This window comes from Ambystoma mexicanum, chromosome 5p (genome assembly GCF_040938575.1).
Source record: "Ambystoma mexicanum isolate Mex_15411 chromosome 5p, UKY_AmexF1_1, whole genome shotgun sequence".
Lineage (NCBI taxonomy): Eukaryota > Metazoa > Chordata > Amphibia > Caudata > Ambystomatidae > Ambystoma > Ambystoma mexicanum.
Genome location: NC_090930.1, coordinates 1155105306 through 1155122767, shown reverse-complemented (window position 1 = coordinate 1155122767; position 17462 = coordinate 1155105306). Strand labels below are relative to the sequence as shown.

Below are 17462 nucleotides of genomic sequence, written 5' to 3'. Positions count from 1 at the left end.
AAACACAATTTACTTGATGTATCAGTGCCTTTCAAATGCAAAACTAAATAAATAAAAATACCACCCGGTTGATCCATGCATTTCCTCAGGGATTAGCATGCCTGATTAAATGCACATTTCCTCCTAAAAGGGTGCATCCATCACAAAATAAAACCATCAACAGTATTATAGGCAAACAATATATAGCACCTCTTGGTGCTCGCATTTGGGTTCAACAATAGCGTGAATAAGGTGATTGAGCACTGCACGTTGATCTAGCATTTACATGGATCCATGGCCTGTGGGTGGAATGTAGAAACAGGCTATTGATTAAATGAAACTTAAACCAATTGCTCTTCTGCAGCACCAACAGCTTGATTAAGAGGACAAGTGACTGGTGAACAACGTGTGTAATCAGGCACATAGACAGCTCTGGGAATATCTCAGAACAGATGCTAAAAATAAATGCATTAAAAAAAACTAGCGTCAAATGCAGAGCAACAGAACTACACCGTTTCAGAGACCAATACAATTTCAGCCGCCTGCTTCTCTCTCAGTTTTTTTTTTCTATCGATTTGGTAATTTATATTATTTACTAGTAGGGTGTTTATTGAGCGCCGACCTAGCTTCGGGAAGCAATGGAGCACTTCATACGTCAGGGAGGGAAGTACGCTGCTGGCATAGCAGTGCGCAAGGGATCAATACAAAGGAGCTGGGAGCTAACAACAGGTGAAGGAAATGGCCGGCCAGTAGACAGCAAGGGATCTCCAAGCAACCAGGGAAGAGAAGAGGGAGCAGCAGATTGCCCAGTTTCCGGTCAGGTGGGGAATGGAGGGTGTAAGGACCTAGGTATTAGGGAGGAGCCATTCCTTGAAGAGGAGGGTCTTGTGCTTCAACCTGAAATGTAGAAGCAATGGGGCGAGTCTGGTGTTGATGGGGAGGAGGTTCCAACGTCTGGGAGCGCAGATAGAGACTGCCTGTCTTTGGTTCTGTTCCTCCTGCACTAGTGGAGTTCAAGATTGCACATGTCCTTATTTGTGGTGGATCCCAGGCCTCCCGGGACGCTGAACTTTCATTTCTGTGTTGAGCACACTTATTTCTGTGTTGAGCACACTTATTTCTGTGTTGTGGTTTGTAAGGTGCCACGCTTTGGCTAGGTTCCTTTGTGAGTGCTTTGTCAGCGACTCATACCGGTAAGAGAGATAAGAAAGGGAGACAGCATTTAAACACCAACATGTTTTTTTTAGCTGAAATGAAATGGCTACGAAATGAGCAAACATAGGCCTTTCATTCACGGGCCCCATGTCTCGGGAGGATAGCTCAGTGGCAACGTGCTCGCCTTGGAAGCAAGATGACAGGGACCAACACAGGTTTGATTCCGGGTCCATGCTTAGAAACCTCTGGGTTTTAAGCGCGTTATCAATAACCTATCATATCATCATATACATCCCTAAAACAACTAGATATTCTTACGCAGATTTGTATGACAATTCAGCAAATGTATTGCCCTTTGAATACTTTCCTTCATTTCTCTCCGGGCCTCATCACAAATTGGCCAGTAAACCGGCCACAGTACTGCACAACGCAATTACCACTACTTGGTCCAGCAGTATCACCGCCGGATTACAAGTGGCAGTGTAAGACCCCATTTATTTTGAGTCCGTAGGAATAAATGGGGTGTTTTCGGTGCAATCACCGCAGCTTTAATTGCGCTGGGGTAATTTCTCCGAAAATGGGCAGAAAGTCGACACATTCAGCTCCAGCTCAGAGGTGTAGGGGTACCCTCCAACTTTCCCCCACACTCGTGATTGGGTGCTGCGGTAATGCAGCGGTAACGCTATTACCGCTGTATTTATACTGCAACGCCCAACTTGTGATGAGGCCCCTTGTGTGGAAGTCTTCCAATTAAGGCACCAGCAGAACTATATGTTTTTTTAGCTGCTCATCGTTTTCTTCTTGAGCTTGCATTACAAACATTGACATAGGAAAGAGAATAACAGATTTGCACTAAAATTGATCAAATCCCCTGCTGGAAGGCCAGTGGTACCGGAGCCAAAAAGATGCTGGAAAATCAAAATTAGGCAATTTCACATTTGTATGAGGCTAGCATGGGTCGATGGGGTATGGTATTGTGTGGTGCAGTATGGTAGGATGTGGTGTGGTATGTTATAGTAATGCATGATGTCGTATAGATGGTATGGTTTCGAGATGTATATTATGGTACAGTATGGCATGCTATACTATGGTGAAGTATGGTATTATGGATTAGTAAGGTATGCTATGGCATGATCTGATATTGTATGATGTAATATGGTATAGTATGGGAAAGCACACTATAAAAGGTTTTTTTTTTTTGTCTTTTTTTATATTTGTAGAGCGCACTATAGCCCAAAGGCATTAAGGTGCTTTTTACATGAAAATGTGCATAAGCAGGATTACAATTAAGACATGCGGTTACTTAGTTACATCATATGTGCTAGGTTACAAAGTACAGTTGGGCACATGGTTGGTTTTAGTAGAGTACAGAGTAAGAGCTAGGACTTAACAGTTCAGACAAATAGCCTGGTTTTGATGGCTTCGCGGAAAGCTAGGTGGGGGTCAATGTGGTATGGTGTTAGTAAGTATGAGGTGTTATGATATGTATGGTATGGTAAGGTATGGTACAGTACAGTATGGTATGGTAGAAAAAGAAGGTCAGGCGCGCACTCTAGTTTCCAGTCATTGAATCCTGATGCAAGTAATAACAGTATGGTATGGTACCTATGGTCGCTCTGTATATCTTCTTAATGCAAGTACATCTCATGCGTGGCTATTTTTTGCTGAAATTATACAAACTGATGCAAATGTTGAACCAATGTTGATGACTAACCATCTATTGGGGTATATGTAACCCTACTATGTGGTTTTAGATTCTTTTTCACCAATTTTTTATTTTCACATTTTCACCTTTTATGATTTCACCCTGTCACATTCATGATTTTAATTTATTGATTTTACTCATGTGCATGTTATCTCATAACTGCTAATTCATGATCACGCAAAACAGCCTTGAGGACCACCTTATGGTCGAAACACGTGTCGGCTGTGACAACAATAAATCACCATTCGCATTTTTTGGAGATCGCTTTTATTATTCAAGGACTCTTAGCTTTCATACTAATACCAAGGAACTGAACAGTTAATACTGAGTTCTCTGCGCAGTAAAGCTTCACAACCAATACTCTCATGCCATTAACTGCCGGAGGAACCCAGGGGAACCTCCTGTGCAGTGCCTGGAGCACTGGACCACCCATATTTTGGAAAAGCTGAGCGCACCTCAGCCAGTCACTCCCCTTTTCTTTGGATATCACTTGTTAAACCTTTGATGAGTCTGACAATTATTGTATCGAATTCCAGAAAGACAAATCATTTGTTATTCCTATTCTTTCTTATTTACAGTCACTGTTCAAAGTGTCACACTTGTGGAACCCCCTGTTTTTTTCAGAGGCCTGAACAAGAAAGCCATCCACTCCAGAAACAAAGAGCGCTGGCCACAGCCCAGGAGCTTCCATTAAAAAAATAATTTAAAAAGTGTTTTGTTTTAGTTTTTATCTTTGTTTAGGGGTAGCAAGGGAGGGAGACCTCAGGGGTTGCTGCTGCGACCCCTGTCAATCCCCAAATGACATCCCTGCCACTTTCTAGCCTTAGGAGGCGGTCTGAAGATTGCTTAACGCACGTTATCACCATCAGTATGTACACGAAGCTGCCATCATTCACAAAGGGATCCTTCATGTAGTGAGAGAGGGCCATCCCAGCCCCTTTTGCATAGCTTAGTGGCAACGCCCTCGTCAGACGATGCAAAGCAACACAGGTGCGAATCCCGGGTCTGCGCTTAGAAAACTCTTCGGTATTAAGCGTGTTATAAAAAAACAATTATAATTATAATCTGAAGGTGTGGCGCGCATGCTGCTGATTTTATCAACCCCCCCTTACTACATGGGTGCTCATTTGTGCTTCCGGTGACAGAATCAAAATAAAAAAATCCAACAGACACTGACATAGAAGTAGGAATACAGTTTCAAGACAAATAAAAACAAAAGAAGTTCTAAAATACAAATGGAACGATAATTAAACGTTAGTCCTACTTGTATGTCCGTGGCCTGCCGCTGCGAATGTTGATCGCACAGAGCAATGTTTGGAGGCGAGAACACGTATAACATGGTTATTCAATTCCAGGCCCTGAGGGCCAGAAACCTGACGAGTTTTCAGGATATCCCTCATGAATATTCATGAGAAAAAATGTGCATACATTTAGAATCAGTGTATGCAGATTTATCTCCGGAATATTAATGAGGGGTATCTTGAAAATCCAACATGGATCTGACCCTCCAGACCTGAAGTTGGACAACCCTGACCTAGAGGAAGGGGAGAAGGTATGGGGGAGGGGGTTCAAAGTGAGCAGGGAGAGTGGAGCTGGCCGAATGCTGGGATTTTTCAATCAGTTTGGCAAAAATGACAGGACGGTATCCAGACGGTGTCCCAGTGTCCCGACCCCCAAATCAAGTGTCGGGACACTGGGACAGAGGGGTAAGTACTGGGATGGTCCTGGCAAAACCGGGACACCTGGTTACCCTAGGTGACAGGCAAAAAGAACCATTCACCCGCGGTTATAGATTTCATCCCCTATTTCAGTGGTGGAAATTGACCGTGCAGTGGCCATTTTCGTCACAATCACAGCATGGCAAGGCGTTGAACAGACCTGTCTGTTTGCACCTTCCAACTAGTCGCACAGTAAGCAGTGGAAGGCGCTGCATTTGGTGGGCATTGCTGAGGGCGTCCCTCCGTGAATCAGGGATGTGCTCGAAACGCCACTGGGAACACCACCCAGGCAAGCCAACAAGCTGACGTTTTGCTATATGGCCAAACTGCATGGAAGGATTCACTGGTGCATGCAGTGATGCCTGTTCAGATTCGGCCCTAGTGGCCATTGTGTTGCTTTTGCCTACTTTTGTGTGAACAGTTGGTTTACACAAGTAGGGTAGCACTTTAATGGATCAGTCCACAGTGTAAGTGCCATGCACAAACATGAACAGAGATTTAATACTCATTTGAGCTGCAACCTTTAGCTATCCAGATGTTTTGGACTACAACTCCCACTGGTCCATTCCAGCACAGTAAATGAGGAGGGATCATGGGAGTCACAGTCCCAAATATCTGGAGAGCTGCAAGTTGCATACCCCTGCTCCATCCTTAGAACCTCAAACCTAGTAACTAGCACCACAGTTGTGTTTCTCACCATCAGAAAGATGCAGATATTGCCCCAGTTCTGGGAATGTTTGCACCAGAACAGGGAGGCTTTGCAACAGCATTCCCACAGACTGACCAGTGCAATAAAGATATAGATACGAGCGGGTGCCAAATTGACAGGCAAGAGGGGATTTTAGAGAATTGAGGCCCAAGTCTCTGACAAACATCTCCTGGTTGTTGCTTCTCTGCATATAACTAATAGTCTGCTACAGACAAGGGGGAATTTATTTGGGGCAGCACAGCAGAAAGGGTGTATAAAAGGGCTCCTTTCATACCTGTGAACTCGAGCAAAGTTCTTTTTGACAGACACATGTCCACTGGTATATTTCCTTCACAGTAATTCGTCTATAGCACTTAAAGCTTGGTGCATTGCAACGCGTAGATCCTGTTTTATTTTGCAACTATGTAAACACGCCTTGGATAAATATAGCAGACAGAAATGTTGCTGAGTAAATAACTCACAAAAATAGCATGTTGAAAAATGGCTCTGGGCATTAGGGGTAGGGTTTGAAACCCTGCTCTGTGGTGTGCAGGGTCGGAATGAGTTGGTGTGTACGAGAGTTATTCTGTAAAGAACCAACTTTGCAAACGTCGTTTTGCAACAGTATCCTTTTTGTGGGAAATATTTACAGCAGGACTTGTTCAAGGGCCTTTTGGTATCGAACCTATTCTTGCTTGCAGCACATCGTTGAACTGCTAGGGGGGTTGAGACAGTATAAGCTTGGGAAAGAGAATCTTGTTCATAATAAAGCAAAGAACAGCCCACCTTGTAGAAAGGACACATTTATTAAATGAAATAATGCAGGCCGGCAGGATGGCCCTATTGTACGGTAAGAAGACAGCCAGGGCCAAATCCTCAAAAACTAACACAAATAAAAAAAACACAGGATGCATTTATTTCAATTTATGTAAAAAAAGGGGGAAAGGCGAGGCGCGCACTCCAGTTCCCAGTCGAATATACCTGATGCAAGAAGTAACTGGGCTAAATCCCAAAAATTAACAAGTATTAACAGGGTTGAATCCCATCGGCTGCAGTTCAATTGCTCTGTTGTTCTTCTCCTCCAAGTGCTTTCTTGTCACAATTTATGTTACTTTGAAAAATATGTCACCTTATTCTCAAAGGCGAACTGCACATTTCAGAAGGGCTGGCCAGCAATGCCAATTATGTGCTGGATAGACCCCGTGCATACATTAGTGTCAGAAGAATGTGCACAGCACTAATGTATTTAAGGCTGTAATCACCCACATGGACTTTTTGTGAGTGCATTTCACAGTGGTAGGCCATTAGGTATCACTACGAAATAGTGTAGCCCATTACAGCTAGGTAGAAAACCTTGAATTAAAAACCACTAATTTAGACGAAAAAATTGATGGGGTGTTGTGGTATTTATGAAATGGGGAGTTGTGGGGGTTGCAGGGTCTCCCCCCACATTCAAAACAGCTAAAATGCTTTGTTTTAAGTTCGAGGTTTTCGACCTTGCAATAAAAAAATCAATATTGTAATTTAGATCCGGCCCTTATAGGGCCTGTCACAGTGAAATGTAAAAAGATGTCTATCCCTGCTTGGGGAACAAAAAAAACAAGTGTTACAGCAGCATGCCGGGTTCAGACTGGTCCCTTTCATGTATTGTACATCCCTCTGCGCCAGTACCAACAGGCCCAGGGAAAGGTCTTTTTTTCTCTGCACATTTAAAAGTGCACCCCCTTTTAGTTTGGTTATTAGGTGGTGCTTCAGCACCACCTATAGACCAAAACTATTACATTAGAGTACAGACAGTGATAAATGGCATCGGAGGAGGGACACAAAGCTTGCAGGCACTGTTTGGTTATTTGCCCACCCATTGACTGCCCATGGCCATGCTAAAACCTATGGCAATTTCCACCGAGATCCTGCCCCCCCTAAAACATCTCCTCATGGGAACTCTTTAAGCTCACTTTATTCAAGCCTTATCATCAAACTTTGCACACAAAGTGCCTGCCTCGGTTTTCGTAAAGCAGTCCTCTGAAAGTGAATGACTTAATTGGAGTTGTTAACGCGCTACTAGTGGAGTAAAAATGTCTTCAGCCACTCTATTTACAACCACTATGCGTGTCCTTCACTGAAGTCCGGATAAAAGGAAGCATTGGCAAAGCCAACAGTTTTGGCTTGTGTAGAAAAATTAGGCATTTGCCAGTCACTTATAGTAGATGGCCAGGTACTGCCAACATTTTGCACCTGCTCCCATCAATGGGTAGTTAGTACCACTACGGCAATGCCCTGCAAGTGCATTTCCCATGCCCACACAAAAGCCCAAACTGTTGGCATTGCCAAGGAATGTTTCATTTGGGAACAGCTGAAATGCCTGCTCATTTATGAAAATGCACAAAGGAAGACCAGCAGGGCATCTGAATATGCGCATGTTGATGCGTTTTGTGGGTGATAGAACGTTTTTGTTGGTGCTAATGAGGAGACGCACTAGAGCATTTCTTCACTAGAGCCAAAAGGTTTGTTTGGAAATAATTGTCCCCTAGTGACAAAATGCAATGCAGCAGTTCGGCGGCATTTTGAGGGCAAAACAGTGGCAATAGGTGTTTATGAAATCCCTGTTTATGGAGAGAAAAATGCTCCCTTGTGGAATCAGAAAAATACAATATCAATGCTTTTACACCATACAAAGAGAAATACACCAACACGGGCTTGTAAAGATTCCCAGAATCTTTATTGCAATTCTGTACAGTTTACAAAACAAAGTACACAAATAGCTATTTGGCTGTCATTACTTCACAGAGACCACCAGCAGGTTCAATGTGAGCAGTGAACAGGGATTGCTAGCTGGACATCAGCATATTTATACAGTTTCTGCGTAACGATGTTCAGCCTCTTACGAGTTAATCATGTACTGGGCTAGGGTTCGCGCCAGGTTCATTCCTAATTTACATATCTCGTGCATGTGGTTTACTTCTTAATACATTTACTAACAAGTACTACTATTCTCTGGATGTGACCTTACACTCTTTACACATTTGCTTCAATGCAGGTCAAACAGATGTTTTGCATATCATGTTTAAATAGCATTATTGTTCTTGTATACTTGTAGGTTAACATCGGCGATTCAAGTAATCCCCTGATCCCTAGGTCAAGAAAGGACAAGGTCTACATGACCCTAACATATAGCCTGCAGGCAGGTTGGACATTAACTCGCCTACAGAGGTTGAAGAAGTTAAAGTGAAAAAAAGAGGACACAGGTCGGCCATTTTAGGCCACAGGGTGACTTTGCACGATAAACCAAAATGGCGGAATAACCTAAAATGGAGGCTTGATTAACTTAAGGTCATGACCTTCCAATACGGATTTCCTCGCAAAGCGACTGGGCATAGGCCAACATATACAATGAAGACGAAACAATATTAAATCAGTTTCGACACCCTCACCTATTGTAACTCTTCTCCCACTAACAGCATCAATTTCAGGGAACCAACAAATTATAATGGACAGCTTTTATCCTGAAATGACAAGTAAATGTGGCAGAGAAGTCTTGTCTCTTCCAGATACATTATTTTTATGGTTCCAATTTCTCAGGTGTGCAACCATCAATACTTTAAACTCCAACCGATTAGATTGTCACAGTGCCTTCTATCTGGGTGTGTCTTGCTGCCTTTGGAAAAACCTACAAAGGATTAAAAATTTGGCAGCCCATCTTTTTGACCGAAAAGTCATGAATACACCTGTCAACCAGTTGAGGCTGTGAGAATTCGACCATACATATGGTGGGTGTGTGGGCGCATGTGCTTTTTTAAAATTGTAAATGAAATTGAATTATGGCAGATCAACCACTGGAAAAACAAATGTGTGGAGCTAATCCGCACACATTTTCCTATGTTCACCGCATGACATACACATAGACCCGTGTACTCTGGGTGGACACAGCCTACAGGCGCCATGCCATGCCCCCTGTTATATTTAGTTGGAATATGACAACCAAGAGTAGATCGAGGTATCTCAGAAGGGGGATGGGGGATGGCAAAACCTTCTTCCTGCAATGGCCAGCCTAACTAACTAACACACTGTCATGATGCCTGCTCCCGAGGAGCCAGGTCAGGCCCAGCGTCCCCGGAAGCAGACTTCATACTCACCAAGCAGGACCCAGCACCTTTGGCGCCAGGCTCATAAAAGGCATCTGTCCTGGCGCCATAGGCACCAGGCTCATCATGGCAGAACATATGGTAATGCTTGGGTGAACTCACCTGAGGCAGACCATGCTGCATACTCACCCGAGGCAGACCATGCTGTCTGAAGCTCCAAGCCAACTAAGGCTGGGGAGGAACTATTTTCTTTCAGGAACTCTTTTCTTACTCGGGTGGGGCCAGTGGAAGAACACTCACCTGAAGCTCTTCCAAGGCTATTTAAACCACGCCCGGATGGCCACACGTGCTTTGAGTTATTCTGCATCTGCAGCAGGACGCTCACTGAGTCGGCTCCTGCATCCTGGCTCCTGCCACGCCCGCCAGCACTTGGAACACCTGCAAGGAGAGAAAGTCAAGCATTAGGACATTACCTACCTTCATCCAGCATCCGGATTCTTCACTCCGTCGATCCTGCAAAAGAAAGTCAAGGGTTAGAAATGCATCTCATCGCTTGCTGCAGCGTCGCTTCCACTTACCTTCACGTGGCGCTGTCTAGCTCTTCAGCGGTCATAGGCGACATCGGCCGCATCCCAGCACCTATGGAAAAGAAAGACAATAGTTAGAAGCGCTCCGCTTCTCACGCTGCCGCGCCGCTTCCACTTACCTTCACGTGGCGCCGGCAACCATTTCAGCGCCCATAGGCGACATCGGTCGCATTCAAGACCTACGGAGAAAAAGGACAAAACAAGGTGAGCAACGAACTAATTGCAAAAGGACAGATTACTCACCTTAAGTCTTACCTGAATTTTGTTGGGACCTCAGTTCTCTTTTCGGGTCGGAACGGCTTTTCTGGCTTTTCCATACCCCGGCCCCTATGGGGAAATAAGACACACTCATTAAGGTGTCGGAGCAAACCACTACGGCACACCTTCATTAAAAGTACTCACCTGAGCTTACCTCGGCGAATCCATTCCTCCACACGGATTCCTCACCTAGTCCCTGAAAATTAAACAAAGGCCAAGGGACAAATAAGACTTGATCTTTTGAACTATATACTTACGGCAGCATTTTGGTAAAGGCAAGCAGACATCGAACCCTCGCCAAATCCGAGATCCAGTGAAGTAACTGGAAATCTACACGCCCCTGCGTCAGAAGCAGGATGGAGAGCTTGTCCATACACAAATTAAGGTGAGAGTCTGCGGAAGGCACAGCTAGGGTTCGAGGAGTGTGAGAAGGGGAAAAAGGGTGGAATCTCACACACAATCTAGCAGACAGTTAACTCCCTTTTTCCCAACTACTGAAGGATTATTCTACGGGGCAGACAGACGGGGTTTGGGGGTCCAGTCCAGTCCATCTTCCAAGCACTACGCTTTACCGTGGAAGAAGTTGTAGCAGTCCAGAACGGGTCGGCGCCTCCGTGGGAATCAGGTGAGCGTTACAGAATGCAAAGCCTACCAATAACTTCCTACCCAGGAGCCATGTAAACTTCCGAGACAGACCAGCTGGCCCAGCTATTAGGGGAATTACGGGCCGAAGTTCATTCTGCTCGCCGGAGACGAATGCCCTCAGGAGGGAGTTACTTGTGTCAAAGGAACGAACTGATGATCTTGCCCGCCAGCTGTTGCAGAGTCAAGCTGGTCAAACTCTTCTACCAAGTTCAGGGGGTAGTTTCACCCCCGTGGCGTCAACTAATCCAGTGCAAATCAATGTACCTGGAAACGTGCCACTGGCCTCGCCTGAACGTTTTGCTGGAGATCCCAAAAGATTTGCAGTATTTATGAATCAATGCCGATTGCATTTCCTCTGCAGACCTGGGGCCTTCCCGAATGACCAAACCAAGGTAGCCTTTGTACTTTCTTATCTCAGCGCAGCTGATTGGTCAATCCCATTGGTTACTCAAGACGACCCGATCCTTCAGAACTTTCAAGCCTTCCAGACAAGTATGGAAAGACTTTTTGCAAGGCATTCTCAGGGTCAGGCCCTGGACAACGAACTCCTATCTCTACGACAGGGTAATCTGGACCTCTTAGCTTACATTGCGACCTTCAATAGGTTAGTTGGGGAAACAAGATGGCCCGAGGATAAGAGAATTACGCTATTCCATCGAGGTCTACGTGGAGAACTTAAAGATGTCTTGGCCCAGGTCGTAAATCCACCCCAGGACTGCTCAGACTATATTGACTTAGTGGTCCAACTTGATCACAGGCTTCAAAACAGAAAAGCAGATCGGTCCAGGTTTGAAACCTGGGTTTTTGCCAAAGCCCAGGTTCACCCCAAGGGTGTCGATGCTACTGAACCTATGCAGATTGGAGTAGTCAAGGGACCTTTGACCCAAAGGGAGCGTGAAAGAAGACAGCAAATGCAATTGTGCCTCTACTGTGGAACTTCAGGACACTTCTTACGAGACTGCCCTGTAAAACCGCCCAAAAAGGTGGTAGGAGCCACGGATAAAGAACTTGTAGAATCTGAGCCGGGAAACGCCACGCCTGACAAGCGTAGAGGTCCGCTTGCCGAGCTTAAAAATCAACTCTTTGACCTCGCACTTCACCATGCCAATGGTCCTCGTAAATCCAAAGCAGCCTGAACGGTTGCATGCAATTAAGGCATACATCGATAGTGGGGCTATAGGAAACTACGTGGATCGTGAATTGGCTTTTAGGATGAACCTCCCTCTTTGCCCTAAAACCAATAAAGATGTCATCACCACTGTGGATGGAACCGAAATCGCCTCTGGGCCGGTAACTCACTCCACCACGGAAGTGACATTGCTGGGTCAAGATGGGCATCGGGAGGCAATGGTGTTTGACGTAATCAAGGCTCCGCAATTTCAAGTAATTCTAGGAATCCCTTGGTTGGAAACACACAATCCTCAAATTGATTGGCGAGCAAAGAGGATAACCTTTCCAGAGTGTGTACAAACCTGCTATCCACGAAATACAAGCATTGGCCTAGCTACCGTAACTCCTGTCAGTTTGCAAATACCGCCAGAGTACCAAGAGTTTCAAGAGGAACAGGCCAATACTCTACCGCCCCACAGGTCATACGATTGCCAGATAGATCTACTACCCGGTGCAACACCCCCTTGCAGCAGGATCTATGCCCTTACCGAGCCCGAGAATCTTCATTTACGACAATATCTGGACCAGTACTTAGCCAATGGTTTTAGTCGCCCGTCTAAGTCTCCTGCATCCTCGGCTTTATTCTTCGTACCAAAAAAAGAAGGCGATCTCAGAACTTGTATAGACGACCGCGCACTGAACCAGATAACTGTCAAAATCAGATACCCTTTGCCTTTGATCCCTGAACTCCTTGACCAAGTGAAAGATGTCTGCATATACACCAAGCTAGATCTCCGGGGGGCTTACCATCTAGTGCGAATCAAAGAAGGCGATGAATGGAAAACTGCCTTCTGCACTAAATATGGGTTGTTCGAGTACCAAGTTATGCCTTTTGGACTGTGCAATGCACCGGCAGCCTTCCAATATTTCATGAACAATGTCCTCATGGAACTCATCGATGTTTGTGTTATCGTATACATCGATGACATTCTTGTATACTCCTCTTCAGAATCTGATCATCGAAACCATGTCAGGGCAGTCCTCGAGAAATTGCGCCAACACAAACTATTTGCTAAACTTGAAAAATGTGTTTTCCATGTCACAGAAGTCGAATTTCTAGGTTTTATCCTGACACCTAAAGGAGTCCACATGGACTCACGAAAGGTGGATGCTATCCTCAAATGGCCATCACCCAGCTCTGTAAAAGGTGTTCAAAGCATGCTTGGCTTTGCCAATTTTTATCGCAGGTTCATTCCGGAGTTTTCACGGGTGGTTCAACCCATCACTGCACTCTTAAGAAAAAATAAACGTTTTGAATGGTCTAAAGAAGCTGAGCAAGCCTTTCAAGAACTAAAAGCTAAATTTACTTCTGCACACGTATTAAAACACCCACGCCCGGATCTCCCTTATATCATCGAAACCGACGCATCCAGTCTAGCTATGGGAGCTGTCCTTTCTCAAAGGGACCCAGAGACTAACCAACTGCATCCCGTTGCGTTCTTGTCCAGAAAATTCTCGGCTCCCGAGATTAACTACGCCATCACGGACAAAGAACTGTTAGCGATTAAATCTGCTTTTAAGGCCTGGCGACATTATCTCCTTGGCGCAAGACATACCATCACGGTGATCACCGACCATCGGAATTTACAGTACTTGAAAACCGCCAAGGCTCAGTCATCTCGACAACTCCGTTGGGCTCTGTTTTTTGCTGAATTTGATTTCATAATCACCTACCGTCCTGGCTGTAAGAATGGCAAAGTGGATGCTCTATCCCGAATTGGAATGGGGGACACAGTCACTAACTCAGAGCCTGTGCCGATAATTCCCGAACAGAGGATCTTAGGTATGACTTCTTCACAATCGCTAGAAAATATCCAAACTAGAGTTAAACAACTCCTGGACCCAACAGACTTGCAGGACTGGGTTCAAAAGGGATCTGATTTTACTATAGATAACGATTTACCTTATTTCCGAGGACGATTATTTCTTCCACACACGGATTTACAAAAGCTAGTTGTTTCTTGTTATCACGATACACTAATAGAGGGACACCCCGGCATTGCCAAAACTGAGGAAAAGGTGAAAAGACAATTCTGGTGGCCTTCTTGGTGAAAAGATGTAAAATCATTTGTGATGTCCTGTGGTGTGTGCGCCCAAAATAAAGGCCAAAAGAAAAGACCAGCCGGTCTTCTTCAACCGTTAGACATTCCATCATCACCCTGGCACACCCTGTCATTGGATTTTATTACGGACTTACCCCCCTGTTCAGGATATAACACTATTCTTGTTATTGTGGATTTATTCTCCAAGATGGCACACTTCATTCAATTAAAAGGTTTACCTTCAGCTTCGGTTCTAGCTAAACAATTCCTTGAAAATGTTGCCCGGTTACACAGATTTCCGTCTCTGCTGATTTCAGATCGAGGAAGCCAATTTATTTCCCACTTTTGGCGTAGATGTTGTCAATTGGCACAAATCGATGTAAGACTATCAACCAGTCATCACCCCCAGACCGATGGTCAAACAGAAAGAACGAACCAAACTCTCGAACAATATTTACGTTGTATGCTGCAACAATCTGAAAGTAACTGGAAAGACATTCTTTGGATAGCTGAATATGCATATAATAATTCTGTGCACTCTGGAACTGGGCAAAGTCCTTTTTACACTTTATATGGGCTTCACCCTCAAACCTCTGACCTGGATCCACCTCATGATCTCGGAACACCCGCAGTGGACCAGCTGCATACCGCAATTACCAAAGCCTTCAAAGAAGCAACTGAACATTTACAACAAGCCAAGAAAAGATACAAGAAAAGTGCTGATCGGCATCGAAGTGAGGCACCTCAGTACCAGATTGGGGACCAAGTCTGGCTGGCTACCAGACACTTATCACTCAAAGGACCTCTAACTTTTAACCCCAAATACCTGGGACCATATTCCATTACGGCCATAATCAATCCTGTGGCCGTTAAACTGGATTTACCAGCTCATATGCGAATACATCCTGTTTTTCATGTGTCACTTTTGAAACCTGTGCAACCTGGAACCAGAAGAATCAGGCCTCCAGAACCCATTCAAGTGGAGGGAGAACCTGAGTTCGAGGTGAAGAACATTTTAGATTCTAAAATGATAAGATCAAGGCTTTTCTATCTAATCGATTGGAAGGGTTACGGGCCTCAAGAGAGGTCATGGGAACCCCATGACTATGTAAATGCTCCTCAGTTAATTAAAAAATTTCAACGGACCTTCCCAGACAAACCAAAACCCCCGGGGAAAAAAACCTTGGGAGGGGCCTTGGGGGGGAGTGCTGTCATGGTGCCTGCTCCTGAGGAGCCAGGTCAGGCCCAGCGTCCCCAGAAGCAGACTTCATACTCACCAAGCAGGACCCAGCAAACCCCTATAGGGGCTCTTTGGACCTTGTCCTGGCGCCTTTGGTGCCAGGCTCATAAAAGGCATCTGTCCTGGCGCCATAGGCGCCAGGCTCATCATGGCAGTAAATATGGTAATGCTTGGGTGAACTCACCTGAGGCAGACCATGCTGCATACTCACCCGAGGCAGACCATGCTGTCTGAAGCTCCAAGCCAACTAAGACTGGGGAGGAACTATTTTCTTTCAGGAACTCTTTTCTTACTCGGGTGGGGCCAGTGGAAGAACACTCACCTGAAGCTCTTCCAAGGCTATTTAAACCACGCCCGGATGGCCACACGTGCTTCGCGTTATTCTGCATCTGCAGCAGGACGCTCACCGAGTCGGCTCCTGCATCCTGGCTCCTGCCACGCCCGCCAGCACCTGGAACACCTGCAAGGAGAGAAAGGCAAGCATTAGGACATTACCTACCTTCATCCAGCATCCGGATTCTTCACTCCGTCGATCCTGCAAAAGAAAGTCAAGGGTTAGAAACGCATCTCATCGCTCGCTGCAGCGCCGCTTCCACTTACCTTCATGTGGCGCTGTCTAGCTCTTCAGCGGTCATAGGCGACATCGGCCGCATCCCAGCACCTACGGAAAAGAAAGACAATAGTTAGAAGCGCTCCGTTTCTCACGTTGCTGCGCCGCTTCCACTTACCTTCACGTGGCGCCGGCAACCATTTCAGCGCCCATAGACGACATCGGTCGCATTCAAGACCTACGGAGAAAAAGGACAAAACAAGGTGAGCAACAAACTAATTGCAAAAGGACAGATTACTCACCTTAAGTCTTACCTGAATTTTGTTGGGACCTCAGTTCTCTTTTCGGATCGGAGCGGCTTTTCTGGCTTTTCCGTACCCCGGCCCCTATGGGGAAATAAGACACACTCATTAAGGTGTCGGAGCAAACCACTACGGCACACCTTCATTAAAAGTACTCACCTGAGCTTACCTCGGCGAATCCATTCCTCCACACGGATTCCTCACCTAGACCCTGAAAATTAAATAAAGGCCAAGGGACAAATAAGACTTGATCTTTTGAACTATATACTTACGGCAGCATTCTGGTAAAGGCAAGCAGACATCGAACCCTTACCAAATCCGAGATCCAGTGAAGTAACTGGAAATCTACGCGCCCCTGCGTCAGAAGCAGGATGGAGAGCTCGTCCATACAGAAATTAAGGTGAGAGTCTGCGGAAGGCACAGCTAGGGTTCGAGGAGGGTGAGAAGGGGAAAAAGGGGGGAATCTCACACACAATCTAGCAGACAGTTAACTCCCTTTTCCCATCTACAGAAGGATTATTCTACGGGCCAGACAGACGAGGTTTGGGGGTCCAGTCCAGTCCATCTTCCAAGCACTACGCTTTACCGTGGAAGAAGTTGTAGCAGTCCAGAACGGGTCGGCGCCTCCGTGGGAATCAGGTGAGCGTTACACACACGCTCCATGGATCCACCCTATCCTTTCTGAGTTGCAGGAGGCTGCATTGTATACTAAAAGTTCATTCGATCAGGCCCATGGGAGGCCTGGATGCAGGAATAACAAAAGACAGGAAAACTCCAACAACCATTGATATACACTGTGTCAACCTGAAGCCAGCACCCAACTCTCAGTATCAGGGGCAGTGACCTGTAATGTCTGGAACTATGTATTTACAGTAGTCATCCCCACAGAGTGACCCCATTCTGAAGGTACGAGTATGTAGTTTGTTGGCGACCAAAAGTCTGGTCTCGCCACAGCTTCCAGGGAGACCTGCCACTTTAATCAGGAAACAAAGAGCTCAATTAACCAGAGAGACCCTATGATCCACAACAGACAGGAAGATGGTTGGGACTTAGTATTACATGTTTTCACCCCTTTACTTTTTCTGTTGCAATGCACTCTAGTTATGACCTCATGCATACAGGAGATTGTTGGTGGGGACCAATGATTGATTCATTAAGGCAGGCTTAACCTACAACAATCCATGTGGTCCATTTGTCTTTAAAAGAGGGCCAAGCTCCTCTTTTGGGAACATCATCTGAAGGCTTTGCAAGGAGTAACAAGAAGAACTAATTTGGACCCTGGTTGAAGGTGCAGTCTGCCTTAGAGCTTCCGCCAGTGAATGAAGGCCAGGATTTCCAAAG

General features: G+C 45.5%; 1 protein-coding gene across 6 annotated transcripts in view; it reads left to right on the top strand.

The window, feature by feature from the left end:
- The window catches only part of RIPOR2 (RHO family interacting cell polarization regulator 2), a 1323029-nt gene that overhangs the window by 167814 nt on the left and 1137753 nt on the right, over nucleotides 1-17462 (top strand). The window lies entirely within an intron of this gene.